Source organism: Lemur catta, chromosome 14 (genome assembly GCF_020740605.2).
Source record: "Lemur catta isolate mLemCat1 chromosome 14, mLemCat1.pri, whole genome shotgun sequence".
NCBI lineage: Eukaryota > Metazoa > Chordata > Mammalia > Primates > Lemuridae > Lemur > Lemur catta.
Genome location: NC_059141.1, coordinates 7,350,067 through 7,365,939, shown reverse-complemented (window position 1 = coordinate 7,365,939; position 15,873 = coordinate 7,350,067). Strand labels below are relative to the sequence as shown.

Genomic DNA, 15,873 nt, shown 5'->3' with positions numbered 1-15,873 from the left:
GCCTCTATGGGTGAAGGCCACGGATGCCACTAAACACCCTACAGTACACAGGACAGCTCCCAGCACAAAGAATTTTCCAGCTCAGAATGTCAAATGTGCTGAGGTTAAGAAACCCTGCTTTAGAATCAAGCATGTGCAGTTGAATTGATTCATCTTAATAACCACTGAGTAACAATTAACTGATAATTGATTAATTAATAATTGCTCTAATAATGAAAGCAAAATTGTCTTTAGCACCTCTCCCATGTGTTAGCCTAGTTTTTTTTCCTTATAATTTCCTCTGATTGTCCCCTCTACTGATGAAAGTTGATTAAATTTGTCATTGGGGGGGATAATCGAATTTCTTTCAAATAAGACATTTTGAGAGATCGATTGCATCATTATTGGGGTCATAGCATGTCATGTGTTCCAAGTCCAGATTTCTCTGTGCTCTGAGCAGTCTCACCTAAGAGATGGTCTCAAAGCATAAACCACCCCCTGGTCACAGAGCACTCTCCAGTTTTCCAGGCACCTCCCATCCATTATCCTGTTACATCCTCACAGCCACTCAGGTGGGCTTGTTTTATGGTCACTGCTTTGCAAATAAGGAAACTGAGGTCCTGAGACAAGGTCAAGGTTAAGTGCCTTGACCAGCGTCACACAGCAAATATTTAGGTCTCTGTACTTCACATCCAAGGCTCTGTTCTCGCCACCAAATGTCTACACTCTGGAACAACTGCCCTGCACCCAGGCAAAATGTTTAAATGTTCAGGCTTGTCTTTGATGCTCTGCTAGTGGTCTGACCCTTCTCACCTACTTCACACCCCCCAGCACGCTCACCCCAAATCCTGGCAAGCTCCCCAGATGCAGAAGATCTGCGCTGACCTGCCCTAAGACCCATCTTCCCACACCGTCAAAGCTCACAACTTCCCCATTTCCATTTCCTCAAGTGCTGTCCCCCGGTGATGTAGAAAGCAAGTTGGTGAATGTTAATTAGAGAAATGAGTACTTGATTACATGAAGAGAGAACAAATGTGAACGGATTAATCAGTTCCAATGTTTCTCAAACGGATACCCCAACAGCACACCCCAGGGCTGCCTACACTAAGCAGAAACTCCCTTTGAAATCCTTTTATCTTAAAAAGTCACTTAGTGCTTTGCTTCCAAGTTGTAATAAACTCATAGGTATTTTAATACTAAAGCAAGGTGTTAAATACTCAACGGCGTCAGGTACCGTCAGTCCCTTAGGAAGATAGACCTGTTTAGCCTGCAGGACTCTCCTACCCCGATCCCAGGCTGAGAAACTTAGAAAATCAGTAGTTCCAGGTACCGGGCTATTGCTCAGCACGAAGTTTAGAATAAAACGTTTGTATTTCAGTGAATGTTGAAGAATAGTCAAAAGGTCTTTCCTTCCAAGAAAGCAATGCCCTAAGCCTTTTTGGATTAACCATATAAAACTAATTCCAGACCGAAGTGGGGCAACACAGGACCCTTCCAGTAAGTGCAGGGCATTCCAGAATTTTTATTGTCTCTAAGAGACTCAAGTTATATTCAACCTTCTTTTCTTCTCATAGAATATGAATATGAAACTCCAGGAGCTTTTGGTAAGAATCACACTTTCCTATGTCTTTAACAGAACATGCACAAATGCCCCAATCCTCTGATTGTGCTCACCAACACATAGCTCCCTGCAGGAGGTGGGGGGAGGGGCAGAAGACAAACTGAATTTAATCAAAGTGGCTCAACAATGGAAAGGAAAAACGACCAGGCTTCCTTGCCTTTAACCATGCAGGAGATATTTTCTCCCCAAACTGTTGCCCACATGTATTTTGGATATGAATATGGTTTAGTAAATTATCATTTGATATAATTAGACTCAGACTGAACTGAAGAGAATCCTAACTTTGCACACCCGCATAAGGCATCTGAGGCTGGAAAGGCAGTGAATGTAGCCTCGGGACACTGGGTCCCTCTCATCCCCATTTACCAAATCCAGAGATTAACGGAGAAAAGTTCACCCCATTGTTGACCCAAGTCTTCTAGCATTTCCCTTCCTCAGAAGTACATTTAAGAGCACCATAGGAATACATTTCTATAAGCACGTGTCCCTTTTGCCTTTCTGGCAGAGGTGAATGTGCACAAATAATCCAGTTTAAAAGAGCAATCTGTAAATGACTCGGAGCTTCCCAGATGCACCGTCTTGCCACTTATCAGAACCTACTGAATATATTGCCCAAAGGATGTCATTAGCTCATGACCTACTCTGTGAGGCCACCACATACATGCTGGTGCTTGCCCAGTAAACTTGGGTGGACCATTTTGCATCGCAATAGCAATGATACCTTGTTTATTTCTCTCTGCACTTAGATGCTGAGATCCTAACACCATTTCCTGGTGGTAAGTCAAGGTTTCCTAACTGCTCAGCTGATAGAGCTTGGTGGGTCATTGCTTCTAAGTGATGGGTAGAGCTTCAGCCATGAAAATACTTCCAAATTAAATGATTTCATCTATCATGCACAACCCCTATGCATTATGCATTCAACTCACTCATAAGCCTTTGTGTTTCATTTAAATGCACAGAGGAAGGCTCTCTCCTCCTCTCCATCCTTCTTTATCTGCTTAGCCTCTTCCCATTCCTCTTTGAAGCCTTAGGGCCATTGTCACCTCTTAGGAAAGATACCTCCAACCTCCCCACCCCATTATGCGCTTTCTAAACTGCTTCTCAGCACTTAGCACAGTTGCAGATTTCCACCTAATTTTAGATGAGTGTGACTGCCTCCTCTAGACTTTTAAACTAGGCTCCACAGTCTACGGCAGCAGAACAGGTCTGTGAACCACAGTGTCCACAGTGCTATCTACTGTGACCCAGTGTGTGCTCAATAAATACTTGTTGCAAAGTTAGACAAATGGGCTGAGGCAGAATATGCTCGTTCTCCTAACATGCAATATTTCTGTATTTCTTCAAAAGACTGGCCACAGTTGCAGCTAGTGAATGGGTCAGGCAGATGTTCTGGGCGCTTGGAAGTTTTCTACCATGGCCAGTGGGGAAGGGTTTGCGATGACCAGTGGGACATGAACGAAGCCAGCGTGGTGTGCCGGCAGCTGAGCTGCGGGCGTGCCCTCGCGGCCCCTGCCGAGGCCGGATTTGGTGAAGGCAAAGGCAAATTTCTGCTGGATGACGTGGACTGTACGGGAAGAGAGAGTTTTCTGGGACAGTGTCCCCATGCCGGCTGGGGCCTGCATAACTGTGGTCCTGGAGAAGATGCCAGTGTCATCTGCACAGGTAATGACCACTCTCCCTCGAGAGGTGCACAGCGCATTACCCGGGTTGTGTCTCCGCTGATCCCATGGGCAGTGCTTGCACCTGCGTAATCGTAGCCCATCTCTACCACTCACGGGAGCAAACAGTAAGGAGACGTTGGTAATATGAGAGCTTCCCCTTGAGCTCAGGAATTTATTAGCCGCAAGATAGCGGAATGGATTTTATACAGAGAAAAACAGCGGGAGCCATTGGTTGTTCCATAACAAAGAATAGATTTGCAAAGTGACGAGTGAAAAGACAGCGTAAGTCAGCACTGACAGGAATCACTCGCGGGCTGTGTTCTACCTTTCTTCCGGACACTCTGGTGAACTAAAGGTAAAGTTTTTTCTTACTAAAAGTTTGCAGTCTATTGAAGGTGACAAAGCAGGGAGTTTATAAACTAGAATAGCGTTGGTTTGTCCTGCTGAGTTCAGGCCACGTATCACTAATCACAAGTCTTTTACTAAATAGTAATTATCATGACTGGTCTAGAGGAGGGTTTCTCAATCTTGGCACTCAAGATTTTGGGCTACATCATTTGTTGTTTGGGGGGGGGGGCTGTCCTGTGCATTGTAGGCTATTTTGCAGCATCCCTGACTCTACCCACTAAATGACAGTAGTACCCCCAGTCCCCAAGTCGTGACAACCAAAAACGTCTTCCAACATTGCCAAATATTCTTTGGGGGAACAAATTGCCCTCAGCTGAGAACCACGGGTGTAGAGAATGCAAACAAATTTCCCCCAGACGTGTGACTAATGGGCAGTACACTACTGATGCTAAAGACATACATTTGTGTGCCCATGGGGAAGAAAGGAAATAATTGGCTACTTGCCTACATTTCCAATTGTATTCAACCAGGAATACTATACTATATCCAGAAGATACTAATGTAATTAATTAGCTTTTTAAGTCCATTCAAACAGCTCAATCCTGTGTGCGTGTGCGTGCTGGTTTGTTTTTCATTTAGTTTTTGAGTTTTCTTTCCTATTTGATTTTTTTTAATTTAGTCGGGGTTTTGGTTTAGAATTCCATCAAAATAGTCTAGCACCTGGGTTCTACCTGTTTTTTGTGTGTGATGTGTTGCGTCCTACTCGGAAGTATTATAGAGCTTGCACAATGACCAAGCACAGCCACAGTTGGATGGAACGTGTGTTATTAGACATGCTACGCTAAAAAACATTTATACATCTGATGGCTAGTTAAAGTCACCTGAACTAAGGCAGGGAGCGTCAACATTTTTTATTTTATTCTTTCATTTTCAAATTCATTTCTTATTTTAAGCATCTCCAGAAACAGCTATGTTTTTCCTAAAGCATATCTTTTCTTTTCCTACATGTTAACAGAGACTGAGTCCATAACGCCTACATCAGGTAAGCTCATGCTTTTGTTTTGTTGACCTGCTTCTAGAAGCTACCTGGGCAGGTAAATAGGTAGATAATGAAAGAATCAATGGAGTACGTGATGGGAGGGATCAGATTGCCACGTTTCAACCATCGTTATTGGCCCCTTCTGAGTTCCTGGGCCATTAAGATAATCCTACCATTAAGTTGAAAATGCTGCTGGACTGCTTTCTTCCTTCCACAAGAACTGGCTTTATTTCCATTTCAATCACGAGGGTTTTAGTTATTCTCCAGTACTGCTATTTTCATTATTCCAATGGAACTGCTGTTAAAAGCATCATTCCTATCACCGTGTTAAGGAAAAATCTTGGTAAATTGTTTGTATCGCTTACCTGGCTGTTTAGCATACGGTCTTTCCCACTATGTGGGACTCAGCTTGGCTGGGGGAGTGTTGTGACCTGCCTGCCATTTGCTCTCATGTTCTAACTGCCACCGAACTCCCTACCTGTCTCCCTACAGAGAACGCTGAAGAGTCACTGCAACTGCCCCAAGGTAGGAGGTATTTCCTTGTTGAATTTGCAGTTAGTTACTTTTGGTTTAAAAACAAAAGTTTTTTATTGCAACTGCTGAGCCACATTGGGAGGGGAGAATGTCGTACATATCCTGTACATACAGCAGTTGTATCAACTTTCTGGTGTATTAGGAGATTGCTGAGTCCTGCAACTAGTCAATCCAGTGGGAACGTCTTCAAGACAGGGCGGTGCACCAGCAAAGGCCAAGCCTTGGGGTGAGGGAAAGGCAGTGAGTCTGGCAGCAGAAGTTCCGTCTGAGCCATGTATTTAGTATGATCTTGGGCGAGTCACTTACACTCTGTTTTAAAGGGGGGATAAAAACGCCTACTTTGCAGTGCTCCATTTAAGTTTAATGAGATCATATGCATGGAATGGTAACAATAGCCAACTTTTATTGAGTGTTTACAATGTTCCAGGCACTGTTGTAAGAACTTTACCTGCATGATTATTAGTTATTTAATTATCTAACTCAAGGATCCAAAAACTTTTTTGTGTGGGGCCATATAGTAAATATTTTAGGCTTCTCAGGCCAGATCTCTGTTGCATTTATGAAACTCTGCTGTCATAGCATTAAAGCAGCCACAGACAATTCACAAACTAATGGTCGTGCCTATGTTCCAATAAAATTTCATTTGCAAAAACAGGCACTAGGCTAGAATTGAACCACCAGCTTTAGCTTCCTGACCCCTGCTCTAAAGAATTAATTAATTCTAAGCACTTTGCATATACATGACATTTAATTTTCACAGCAACCTTATGAAACAGGTGCCATTATAATCCCCATTTTACTGATGGTGAAACTGAGACATAGAAAAGTTAATCAACTGCCCCAAGGCCATGCAGCTAGCAAGAGGCACAGCTGTTATCTGTTTGATATTATGATACTTTGCTTGGCTTTTATGGACAGCTGATGTTCAAAATACACATATTCCTTCATCCAGCTAGTTTCTCAAGCCAGGAGAAATTGGAGCCATCCCTCATTCTTCCCTCTCCCTCACTTCACATAACTAATGTGTCAGAAAAGTCTGTCTCTATTTCCAAAACATTTGCTAACTCCATCAGCACCCCCGACTCCACCGTTCCTGCTGTCATCCAAAGCCCCATGATCTTTCATCGTAATTTAGCAACAATTTTCTAAATAGTCCTCTCCCTCCCATCTTTCCTCCCCTGACATCCATGTGATCTATTCTTGTCACAGAAACCAGAGCAGGTGGGTAAATTGTAAATCCGATAATTCACCTGCACTCAGACCCCTCCAAAGCTTTCCACTGTATTTGAATAATGTCCAAATCGGTGACCATGACATTTTAGACCCTGCATTACCTGATCCTTGTTCATGTCTCCAACCACTGAGAAAATACCTCATCTGGACTGTGCTCCGGGATCTTTTCCCATCCCTTGAGACTGTCAAGGTAGCTTCCGCCTAGGGCCTTAGTAGGGGGCTCTTCCCTCTGCCTGGCAGGCTCTTTCCCAGATGTTTCTCAGCTCACTCCTTGTAATCAGGTCTCAGCTAAAATGTCACTCCCTCTGAGAGGAGTTCCCCGAATATACAATCTAGAAAGACTCCCTCGTGCTCGCTTTGGCAGCACATATACTAAAATTGGAACGATACAGAGAAGATTAGCATGGCCCCTGCACAAGGATGACACGCAAATTCATGAAGCATTCCATATTTTTTAAAAGAAAAAAAAAAAAAGAAAAAAATAGATTCCCTCACGGTCAAGTCCTATTGGATCAACCTGTTATTTTTCTCTTCCTGGTACTTGCCTCAGAGATGGGCTTTGTATTTTCCTTTTGCTGCCCTGTGCATTACGTGTCCTCTGGCCCACTCCTTGGAGTGTGGGTTCTGTGGGAGCAGGAACTCTGGTGATATTTTATCTCAGAGCCGAGGACAGTTCCTGGTACATAGTAGGTTCTAGATAAATACTTACTGGATGAAACAAACAGATACATGCACAGCATTCTGCCTCTTCTGTAAATTGCTATTGAAAATGATGTATTAGGTATTAAAATATTCAATGGTCCTCAAACAAAGACAATGACTTCCTTTCAGAGGATACACTTATCAGGCGGTGATTAATAGAAATGTCTGCCCAGGGTCCAGGAGGAAATGTATGATGGCCCCTGGGCTCTGAGGGAGGCTTGAACGGAGAAGACAGCTCATATGTGGGCAGATGTGGACATGCCATGGTTATCCTTCTTTGACCCAGTGGGGAACCACTGCCCAGGGCAGGCAGGTGGCCCTGAGTCGCAGTGTGGCTGGGTGCTGTCAGTGTATGGGCATTCAGAAGAGTCACAAGAGCTAGGGTGTCTTCAAAACAATCGGAGCAGCAAATACAGAACTTCTCAGAGCCTGTGAAGTCCAGTGGGTTGTTTTTTGCCAGGAGTTCACTGTATTTTACATTTTGCATTCTAGACCTGTCACACTGAAGATTTGTTGAGAACTGATAAGTAGGTCAAGTAAAAGTTATTCAATTTAATTGAAAAAGAAATATTTCAATTTATTTGTACCAATAGGTGATGGAAATTCAGCAACCATATTATCAGGTAAGAGAACTTTTTTGTGCTGTTTTCTCTTAGGACATTTCTGTTTACCCATCCAAATACAGGAGAGGAGTAAATGAAAGAGTGGCTGTGGAGTGATTTTGCTACCTCATTAAAACCTGCTCCTTACAATTGAGCTTGGATGGAGATGATTTTCAGGGTGTCACTCCAGTAGATTCACTAACTTCTAAATGAGGAGCGATAACAATACTATTTTTTTGTTGTTAGAAAAATAGTGGAAACCATTTTGAATGTAAGGGTTTTGTAATTATCTTTAAGCTTCAGTTTGGCCAAACTCTCTCAATTTTTTTATAAGTGACATGTTTCAATTTTTTTGGAGGAAGAATCATTGGAGCACATGTAATGTCGGCTTATGGTGTGAGTTCCCCATTGCTGCTGTAACAAATTGCCATGACTTAGTGGCTTAAACAATATAAACTTGTTATCTTGTAGTTCAAGAAGTCAGAAGTCCAAAATGGGTCTCACTTAGCTAAAAGCAAAATCATCAGCCAGGCTATGTTCATTCTGGAAGATCTGAAAAAGGAGGATCCACTTCCTTGCCTTTCCCAGTTTTTAGAGGCAACCTGCATTCCTTGGCTCGTGGTCCCAGGCTTCTGTCTTCAAAGCCAGCAGCTAACTTCCTAATCTCTCTCACTCTCTTCTTCTGCCTCCCACTTCCACTTTTAAGGACCCTTGTGATTGCATCGGGCCACCTGGATAATGCAGGCTAATCTCCCTGCCTTAAGGCAGCTGGTTAGAAACCTTAATTTCATCAGCAATCTTAATTCCCCCCTTTGCCTTGTAACCTAACATATTCACAGGTTCCAGTTATTAGGATGTGGACATCTTCAGGGAAGCCAGTGTTCTGCCTACCACGTTTGTTTATGAAACAAGATTCTGTAGTTGCTACTGCTCAGTGGCACAGAAATGGACACGATATTCAGGACATGCATTGAAATGTGGTGACCCAAACAGCAAGTAGAGAGAAGAAAAGGGTGATAGAAGAGGGGGAGCATCTACCCAGGTCAATCCAAAAAGATAGGCGTTGATTACCCATCTCCTGCAATTTCCTCTTCAGTGTTCCTTATGGGTATTGTAAGTAATTCCCAAGACCAGACATGGCAGGGCTGTGGAGCCATGGAGAGGTTTCGTGCTAGTGCAACACCGACAAACAGAAACGTTGGTAACAAAACAGGCTTACGAATAAAATAGGCAGAACAAGAGAATAAAAGTGCCAGGGGTCCCATTGGCCCAGACCATCAGGCCAACTCTCAGGGAGAATAATAAGACCCAAAACATAATTCTCATCTCAAAACACCAAATACCTGTGCTGGGATACTGAATCTGGGAGAGAGACAGCATGGGAATGATTGAGTCCAATAGGACCGAGGATCAGTGGCTAAGAGGCGACAGCATTTCTATCACTTACGCAGTGGTCCTTCGGAATTGAGGCAAAACTGTATCTTGTGAAGTCACAGGGAGCTCCCGGCTGAGCACACCTCCCTCAAGCCACTGTGAGCACCCACTTAACGTTAACAGGTGTTTCTTTATTGCAGTTCTACCTGCTGCCCTCTCGACTCAGTTCTCTCCTACAACTGCTGCACGTTCAGCATCGCCAGGTAGGACACTGCCACCTCTGGCACCGTGACCGGATTTATTGTGGTTTCTAAGTTGCACTGTAATGACAGTCTGTGGTTCTGCCACCATCACTAGGTACCACTGCGGTCCGTTTGTGATCAAATGATTTGAGAAGAAAGGGACAAGGGGACACTGTGAAATGGTCTGGATTTCACACTGTCCAGCTTCACTTTATGTTTATCTGTCGTTTTACTGTCAAAGAACGTGATCACCCAGGACTTCCCGCTTCACACGCTTTCACAAATGCCAAGAGGAAGTTCCCAGGTGGTCTAGTGGTTAGGATGCGGCTCGCGCTCTCTCTCTCTCTCTCTCTCTCTCTCAAATGCCAAGAGGGAGAGGAAAAGAGGTAGGGGAGCGTATGCCTTTGTGTGTGTGTGTTAGAGAGAGACATTGTTAAAGGATCTCTTCATATCTTTTGAATTTAAGAAGCAAACCAGAGCCCCTGATCTAATGTCTGGGAAGCGTCCCACTTGGACACTTCTAAGTTACGCTGTTTCTAGTTGTGGTAGCCGTGGTCACCATTACAGGCCACGTTCATTTGATCATGCTACTTGATCCTGTCTCCACTCTCCATCCTCTGTAACTGCTGACGTTTCAATTATACCATCATATAATGCTTATTCTGACGACACCGATGATAATCTTTAGAAAGCCCTTAAACCTGCGCTCTCCACGTGGCTACCGAGATGTGCTGTGTGTGTCAGATACACACTGGATCTTCCAAAGACTTAGGGAAACGGGGAGTTGTTATTCGATGAGTGTAAAGTTTCAGTTATGCAACATGAGTAAGTTCTAGTGGTCAGTTGTACAACGTAGTGCCTGTGGTGAACAACGTGGCATTGCGCACTTCAAAGTTTGTTTGTTAAGCAGTTAAGTGCACACTTAAAGTCTGTTAAGCAGTAGATCTCATGTTAAGCATTCTTATCAGACACACAAGAGGAACACAAGGAGACTTTTGGAGGTGATGGATGTTTATTACCTTGATTGTGGTGATAGGGTCACAGGTGTATGGATATGTCCAAACTCATCAAATTGTATACATTAAACAAGTGCAGTTTTTTGGTATATCAGTTATACCATGATAAAGTTGTTTTTTTTTAAGAAAAAAAAAGACAGTGCTATAAAAAGAATGTAAAATTGCTCATTGACATTTTTATATTGATTACATTTTTTATTTGTACTTTATATCATCATATTGAAATGATAATATTTTGGGTATCTTGGATTAAATAAGATACATTATTAAACTTACTTTTACCTATTTCTTTTTACTTTTTAAAATTTGGATACCAGAAAACTTAAAATTACATATGTGGCTTGCACTTGATTTATAATCAACCACACTGCCTTCCGCCGTGGCATTCTCATATGTTGAATGACTTCCGTGGATTTTCTTATCTCTCCTCCCAACAGCCGGATGAGGGAACTTCTATAATCTCCTTTTTCCAAATAAGGAAACTCCTGCTCAGATAGGTTAAATGTTGTCCCCAAGGTCAATGGAAAGATAACAAACAATCTGCATTCTGAGCCATAGACTTTAATCTCTGATCTATTCTAAACGCTCTAAACTGTGCTTAAATCCTATTAACCACTACGAAGATATGACTAGGCGTGTTGCCTAATCAGAAACTAGGAGGATCCATTTGAGATGACAGAAGCTAAGAGTGTAAAGGGTTAACCTCTGAGCCTGGCCCATAGTTAATTTTCTTACTCTTGCACTTCTCCCAAACTCACACACCCACTGCCTATAGTGTGGCCACCGCGACACCAGCATCGGTCCCCCACCACGCCTGGTCCAATCCTTCCCATCCTGGCGAGCTGGCAGGGTGGCTCCTTCTAGATCCAACAGCTTTTTATCTGTCCCCACATGTAGCTCTTGTTGCTTTCTCATACTGTCGCATGTGCATCCACTTGTTTCCCAGTGACAGTCTTGGGGCAGAATCCATACCTTTCTCATCTTCGACATTCCCCTGACCTCAGATACAGTCACACACACACACTCTCCCGAGAACAATGTCTGCATAACTGCTCTCTGGTGGGCACTTGGTGCTTGTTCAATGAATAAATAAGTAGATAGCTGAATAAACTCACACCATTTGGCTGTTCCCAGTTTGGATATTTATGTCCACTTCCAAACATTAACAAAAGAGATAGCAACATGTTAACACTCTTGGCTTTCATATCTAAGTGACTAAATAAGGATATTTTTGAAACCTAAGTGGCATATTCCATTTACTTGGCAGTACAGTGCTCAGAGCCGAATATGGGGTTTGGATCCTCTCTCTTCTACCTCCCACCTGTGAGACCCTCACGATGTTTCTTTATGTCTTTGTGCCTCTGTTACCTTGTCTGAAAAATGGGAAAAATAACCATTTATTTTAAGGAGTTGTTGTAAAGATTATGCCGGTGAATCCGTGTAAAGGGTTGGGCAGAAAGCCTGGTGCATGGTCAGTGCACGGTGAGTGTGGCCTTCAGGGCTTTGAGGAGTGTCCTGTGGGATGCCGCCATCCGCGGACGAGGGGCTTCGCCCCATGGCTGCTAAGCCAGGTGAAGAGGTGTGGCATTTCTGCTCATGTCTAAAGCCACAGCCGTTTTGCCACAATCCTTCCCCAGTCCAGGAGGTCACCGCTTTGCGTTCTGTCTCTATGGATTTGCCTATTCCAGATATTTCACATAAATGGCATCACACAATAGGTGCCTTATGTGCCTGGCATAATGTTTTTGACGCTGCTAGTTCCTTTTAGAATTCTCCATTTTGAACGAGCTTGTACAAAGGGTTTTGAATTTTTCTCCTGGAAACATGAAGCAGACGAAAGTGGTCCTTCTCTTTCTATTCAATATCACACATTAGGAGTCATTTTCCTTGCATTGTCTTTCCAACAGCTCTCTCGACTTCCACCGTCCCAGAACACGCTGACCACCCAACCACACCATCAGGTAGGTGGATGAGCTGTGAGTTAAAACAACAAAAAGTAGGAGTGACACATTCCAGCATTTTTAAGTCCATAGAAAGGATAAGTTGTTGTTTGGTGGCAGGGAAAATTTGCTAACAAAGGATTTAGGGACAAAGTGTAATAATGTTCACTGTCACCTGCAGTGCCAGATGTTAAGCTCCAGAGACAAGGGGTTTGTCTTGTTCTGCACTGTATCCCTCGCACCCACCACAGTGCGTGGCACATTATAGACACCCAGTAAAGGTTTATTGAGTGAATAAACAATTGTGCAGGTGATGCATGTGTGGGCGGGCCATTTGACCCCTCTTGGGGCAGCTTTGGTGTTGGCCGAGAACAATGCTACTAGACAGTGCATGGTGGAGGCAAATCTCAACACTCAAGAGACACAGGCATCCCTCTGAAAAACACCAGTGGCCACTATGGGTATAAATATCCCTCCTCGGAGAGAAGTTCCAGTATTTCACATGTGAATAAACTAATGAAAAATATTCTAACCAATATTTTTATTTTTCAGTCTCAGCAGACAATGAAAAGTCACCAACTGTCTTAGTGGGTAAGAGCCATGGTCCCATCACTAGTCCCATAGATATGCAGCCTCACCATCCAGAGGGGACATGTAGGCAGATGGGCAGATGGACCACTAGGTTGTATAATGTCCTCGGGGGAGTTGTCTAAGATCATCAGTGTCCTTATGAACACAATGATTTTTACAACTTTTGCCCAATTCGTCAATGGCTTATTAATACAACTGCCGAGCACCCTCAGGCAGAGCTTGGATTCAATATAGGGCTAAAAGGGGGGAAGGCACTTAGGGGCAGAAGGATCACAGTTAGGAGATTTCTTTTTACAACAACCTCATCAGAAATCTGTTTGTTCATTATGAGCCTGTGGCCCGTCCAGATGTTTTGGTTAAGGTGTGGCATAGCTGGTGGCTCTTTGCCAGCTGCTAGCTGGGTCCTTTTCTCATGTGTCCTGTGTCTGACCCAGGAAGGGCAGCGTCAGTCCTAATCACCATTTCCGTGTTGTTCCAGTTCTACCTGTGGCTGACTCAGCATCTGCGGGTCGCAGAGCCAGTGTGCCAGGGCCCTGCCTCTCAGGTAAGCAGCTTCCGGGGGCCCTGCACAGGTGGAGGCGGCCGAGGTGCATGGGGAAGTCACACACCAGCCTCCAGCACAGGGACCATCAGCTGGGCCTCCCAGACAGCTTGGCAGCTGGTCATTCCCCTTCCCTGCTACTCCAGGGAAACATTTTAAAGTCCAGAAAATCCAGGGAATAAGAAAGCAAATAACCACGTCTTCCCCACCTAGACATGGCTGATGCTTACATTTCATTGTATTGGTTTTCTGGTCCTACCAGGAAATAAAAGTTACATGTGAAGCTCCCAATATTCCTCAATCTAAGTCTCTTATTTCTCCTTCCTAGTAAACACACACTCTTTTGAATTTTGTAAATACCCTTATAGTTCATTTGTAAAATATTTTTACATATATGAATTATGTGATTTCTATGTTATTTTGTGAGTTTTTTCTTTCACACAAATTGTATCGGTCTCTGCATATCATTTTATACACTTTCTTACTTTACTCAGTGTTGTGTTTTGGAGGCCAATCTACTTTACGTACATGTGTATGTACGTGTGTATCTCACCGCTATGGAGTGTTCCATTTGGGGAACAGACCGATTTAACTTAATCCATTTCCCCACGGATGGAAAAATATTTTCCTAAATTCTCACGGCTACCCCGCTGATGTCAAGCCCCACAGCGCGGAGGCATGAGACATACCTGTCCCTCAATCACATCCGCTCTGCTTTGTCACTAACAAAGAGCGCATCACGTTATGGTGTCATTGTTAAGTGATATTTTCATAGAATGTTCTTGCATCTTACGTATTTGGGATAATCAAAAACTCACCTTAACTTACAAGCCAGGCACATAGGATGACCTCGATAGGTACGATCGAAAGCCTCCGCTATTTCCGTTTGCACAGGAGCCGGGCCCGCGCTGAGGCTGGTGAACGGCCCCGGGAGATGCGCTGGACGGGTGGAGGTCTCCTACCAGGGCACCTGGGGGTCCGTGTGCGGCGACGGCTGGGGCCTGAACGAGGCGCACGTCGTGTGCAGGCAGCTCGGGTGCGGCGCGGCCGTGTCTGCCCCCCTCGGCGCCCACTTTGGCCCAGGCTTCGGGAGGATCGTCCTGGACAACGTGCGCTGCAGCGGTGACGAGGGCTGCCTGGCCCAGTGCGCCCACAACAGCTGGTTCATTCACAACTGTGGTCACGAGGAGGACGCCGGAGCCATCTGCTCGGGTGAGGGGTCTCTCTGCATTCCCCCGGCTCCTGGGCAGAATGGGCTATTGTCCCCCCGCTGAGAGGGCTGATGTCTCTCTCTCCACACTAACAGGTTCTCTCACGGCCGGCCCCACCCCTGCAGGTAAGACGGATTGGGGCTATTTCTATGTCCCATTCTACCTTCTTGGGTTCTGTCCAGCAGTCTAGCTAATATCTACTCGGGGGGTGGAAATGGGATGGAAGTGAGCCTGCAAAATCAAGCTTTAGGCAGTTTGCGGAGGCCAATTGGAATGATCCACACTCACTTGAAGCCCGAGAGGTCTTCCCGGTTGAACTCTCAACCCACCGTGAGACTCAGGACACAGACAGCCGTGCTGAGTTCACCCTCTGGCTCTCCCTTCCCTGGGAATCCTGCCAGTCCTGGCTATGACGGCCCTTCTGCAGCCCAGTTGCCCGAGGATGGATCCCAGGCACCATTTGGAGCGAGGCTTGGCGGGGAACTCAACATTGGCAATATTAGCAAAGAGGAAGTTAGGAATTAGCTGGCAGTATCCAGTCATCCGGGTGCAGGGACCTTCCCAAATCAGAACTAGCTTACCAGACAGCTGCAGGCGAGATAAGACTCTTCTGTGTCCATTGAAGGACTGTAATTAATCCTTGACTTCAGGATATAATCTACTATGCCTATGCCCATCAGTCTTCACAGACCACTTATTTGCCAGTAAATTGCCATTCACTTTCTAGAGTGATTAGATCAGAAATTTATCCCTCTGGCATCTGTAAAGCCTGATTTTACCTAACAGGCAAGGAAATGACATTAATTGAAAATTGTATACTTAAGTGATTTCAGAGTACCTCTGCCACTAGGTAATGTCTGGGGGCCATTTCAATTACTTTTGTATCCTAAAGCAGTGGTTTTCAAAGTTTGTGCATCAGAATCATCAGGAGGCCTTATTCAAACACTGATTGTGGGCCCCACCCTGGCTTCTGATTCAGTAGGTCTAGGGTGGGGAGTGATCATTTGCATTTCTAACAAGTCTGGGATGCTACGCTGCCGGTCTGGGGACCACGATTTGAGAACTGTTGTATCAACACATAACCGACAAGGAATATTTCTTATCCTAATAAATAGAAGCAGAATTGTCATTATCTTCATCATTATCCTCCTCATCATTGTCATCTTCACCATTATCACCATCGCTGCCACCCTCATCACTACCATCATCATCATCGATACTGTCATTATCACCATCATC

At 44.4% G+C, this 15,873-nt stretch overlaps 1 non-coding gene across 1 annotated transcript; it reads left to right on the top strand.

Annotated features, from left to right (window-relative positions):
* Positions 1-6,763: 6,763 nt before the first annotated feature.
* LOC123650539 lies at positions 6,764-6,870 on the top strand. Its single transcript, XR_006739397.1, has one exon. It is a non-coding gene; the product is annotated as a U6 spliceosomal RNA (small nuclear RNA).
* Positions 6,871-15,873: the final 9,003 nt, after the last annotated feature.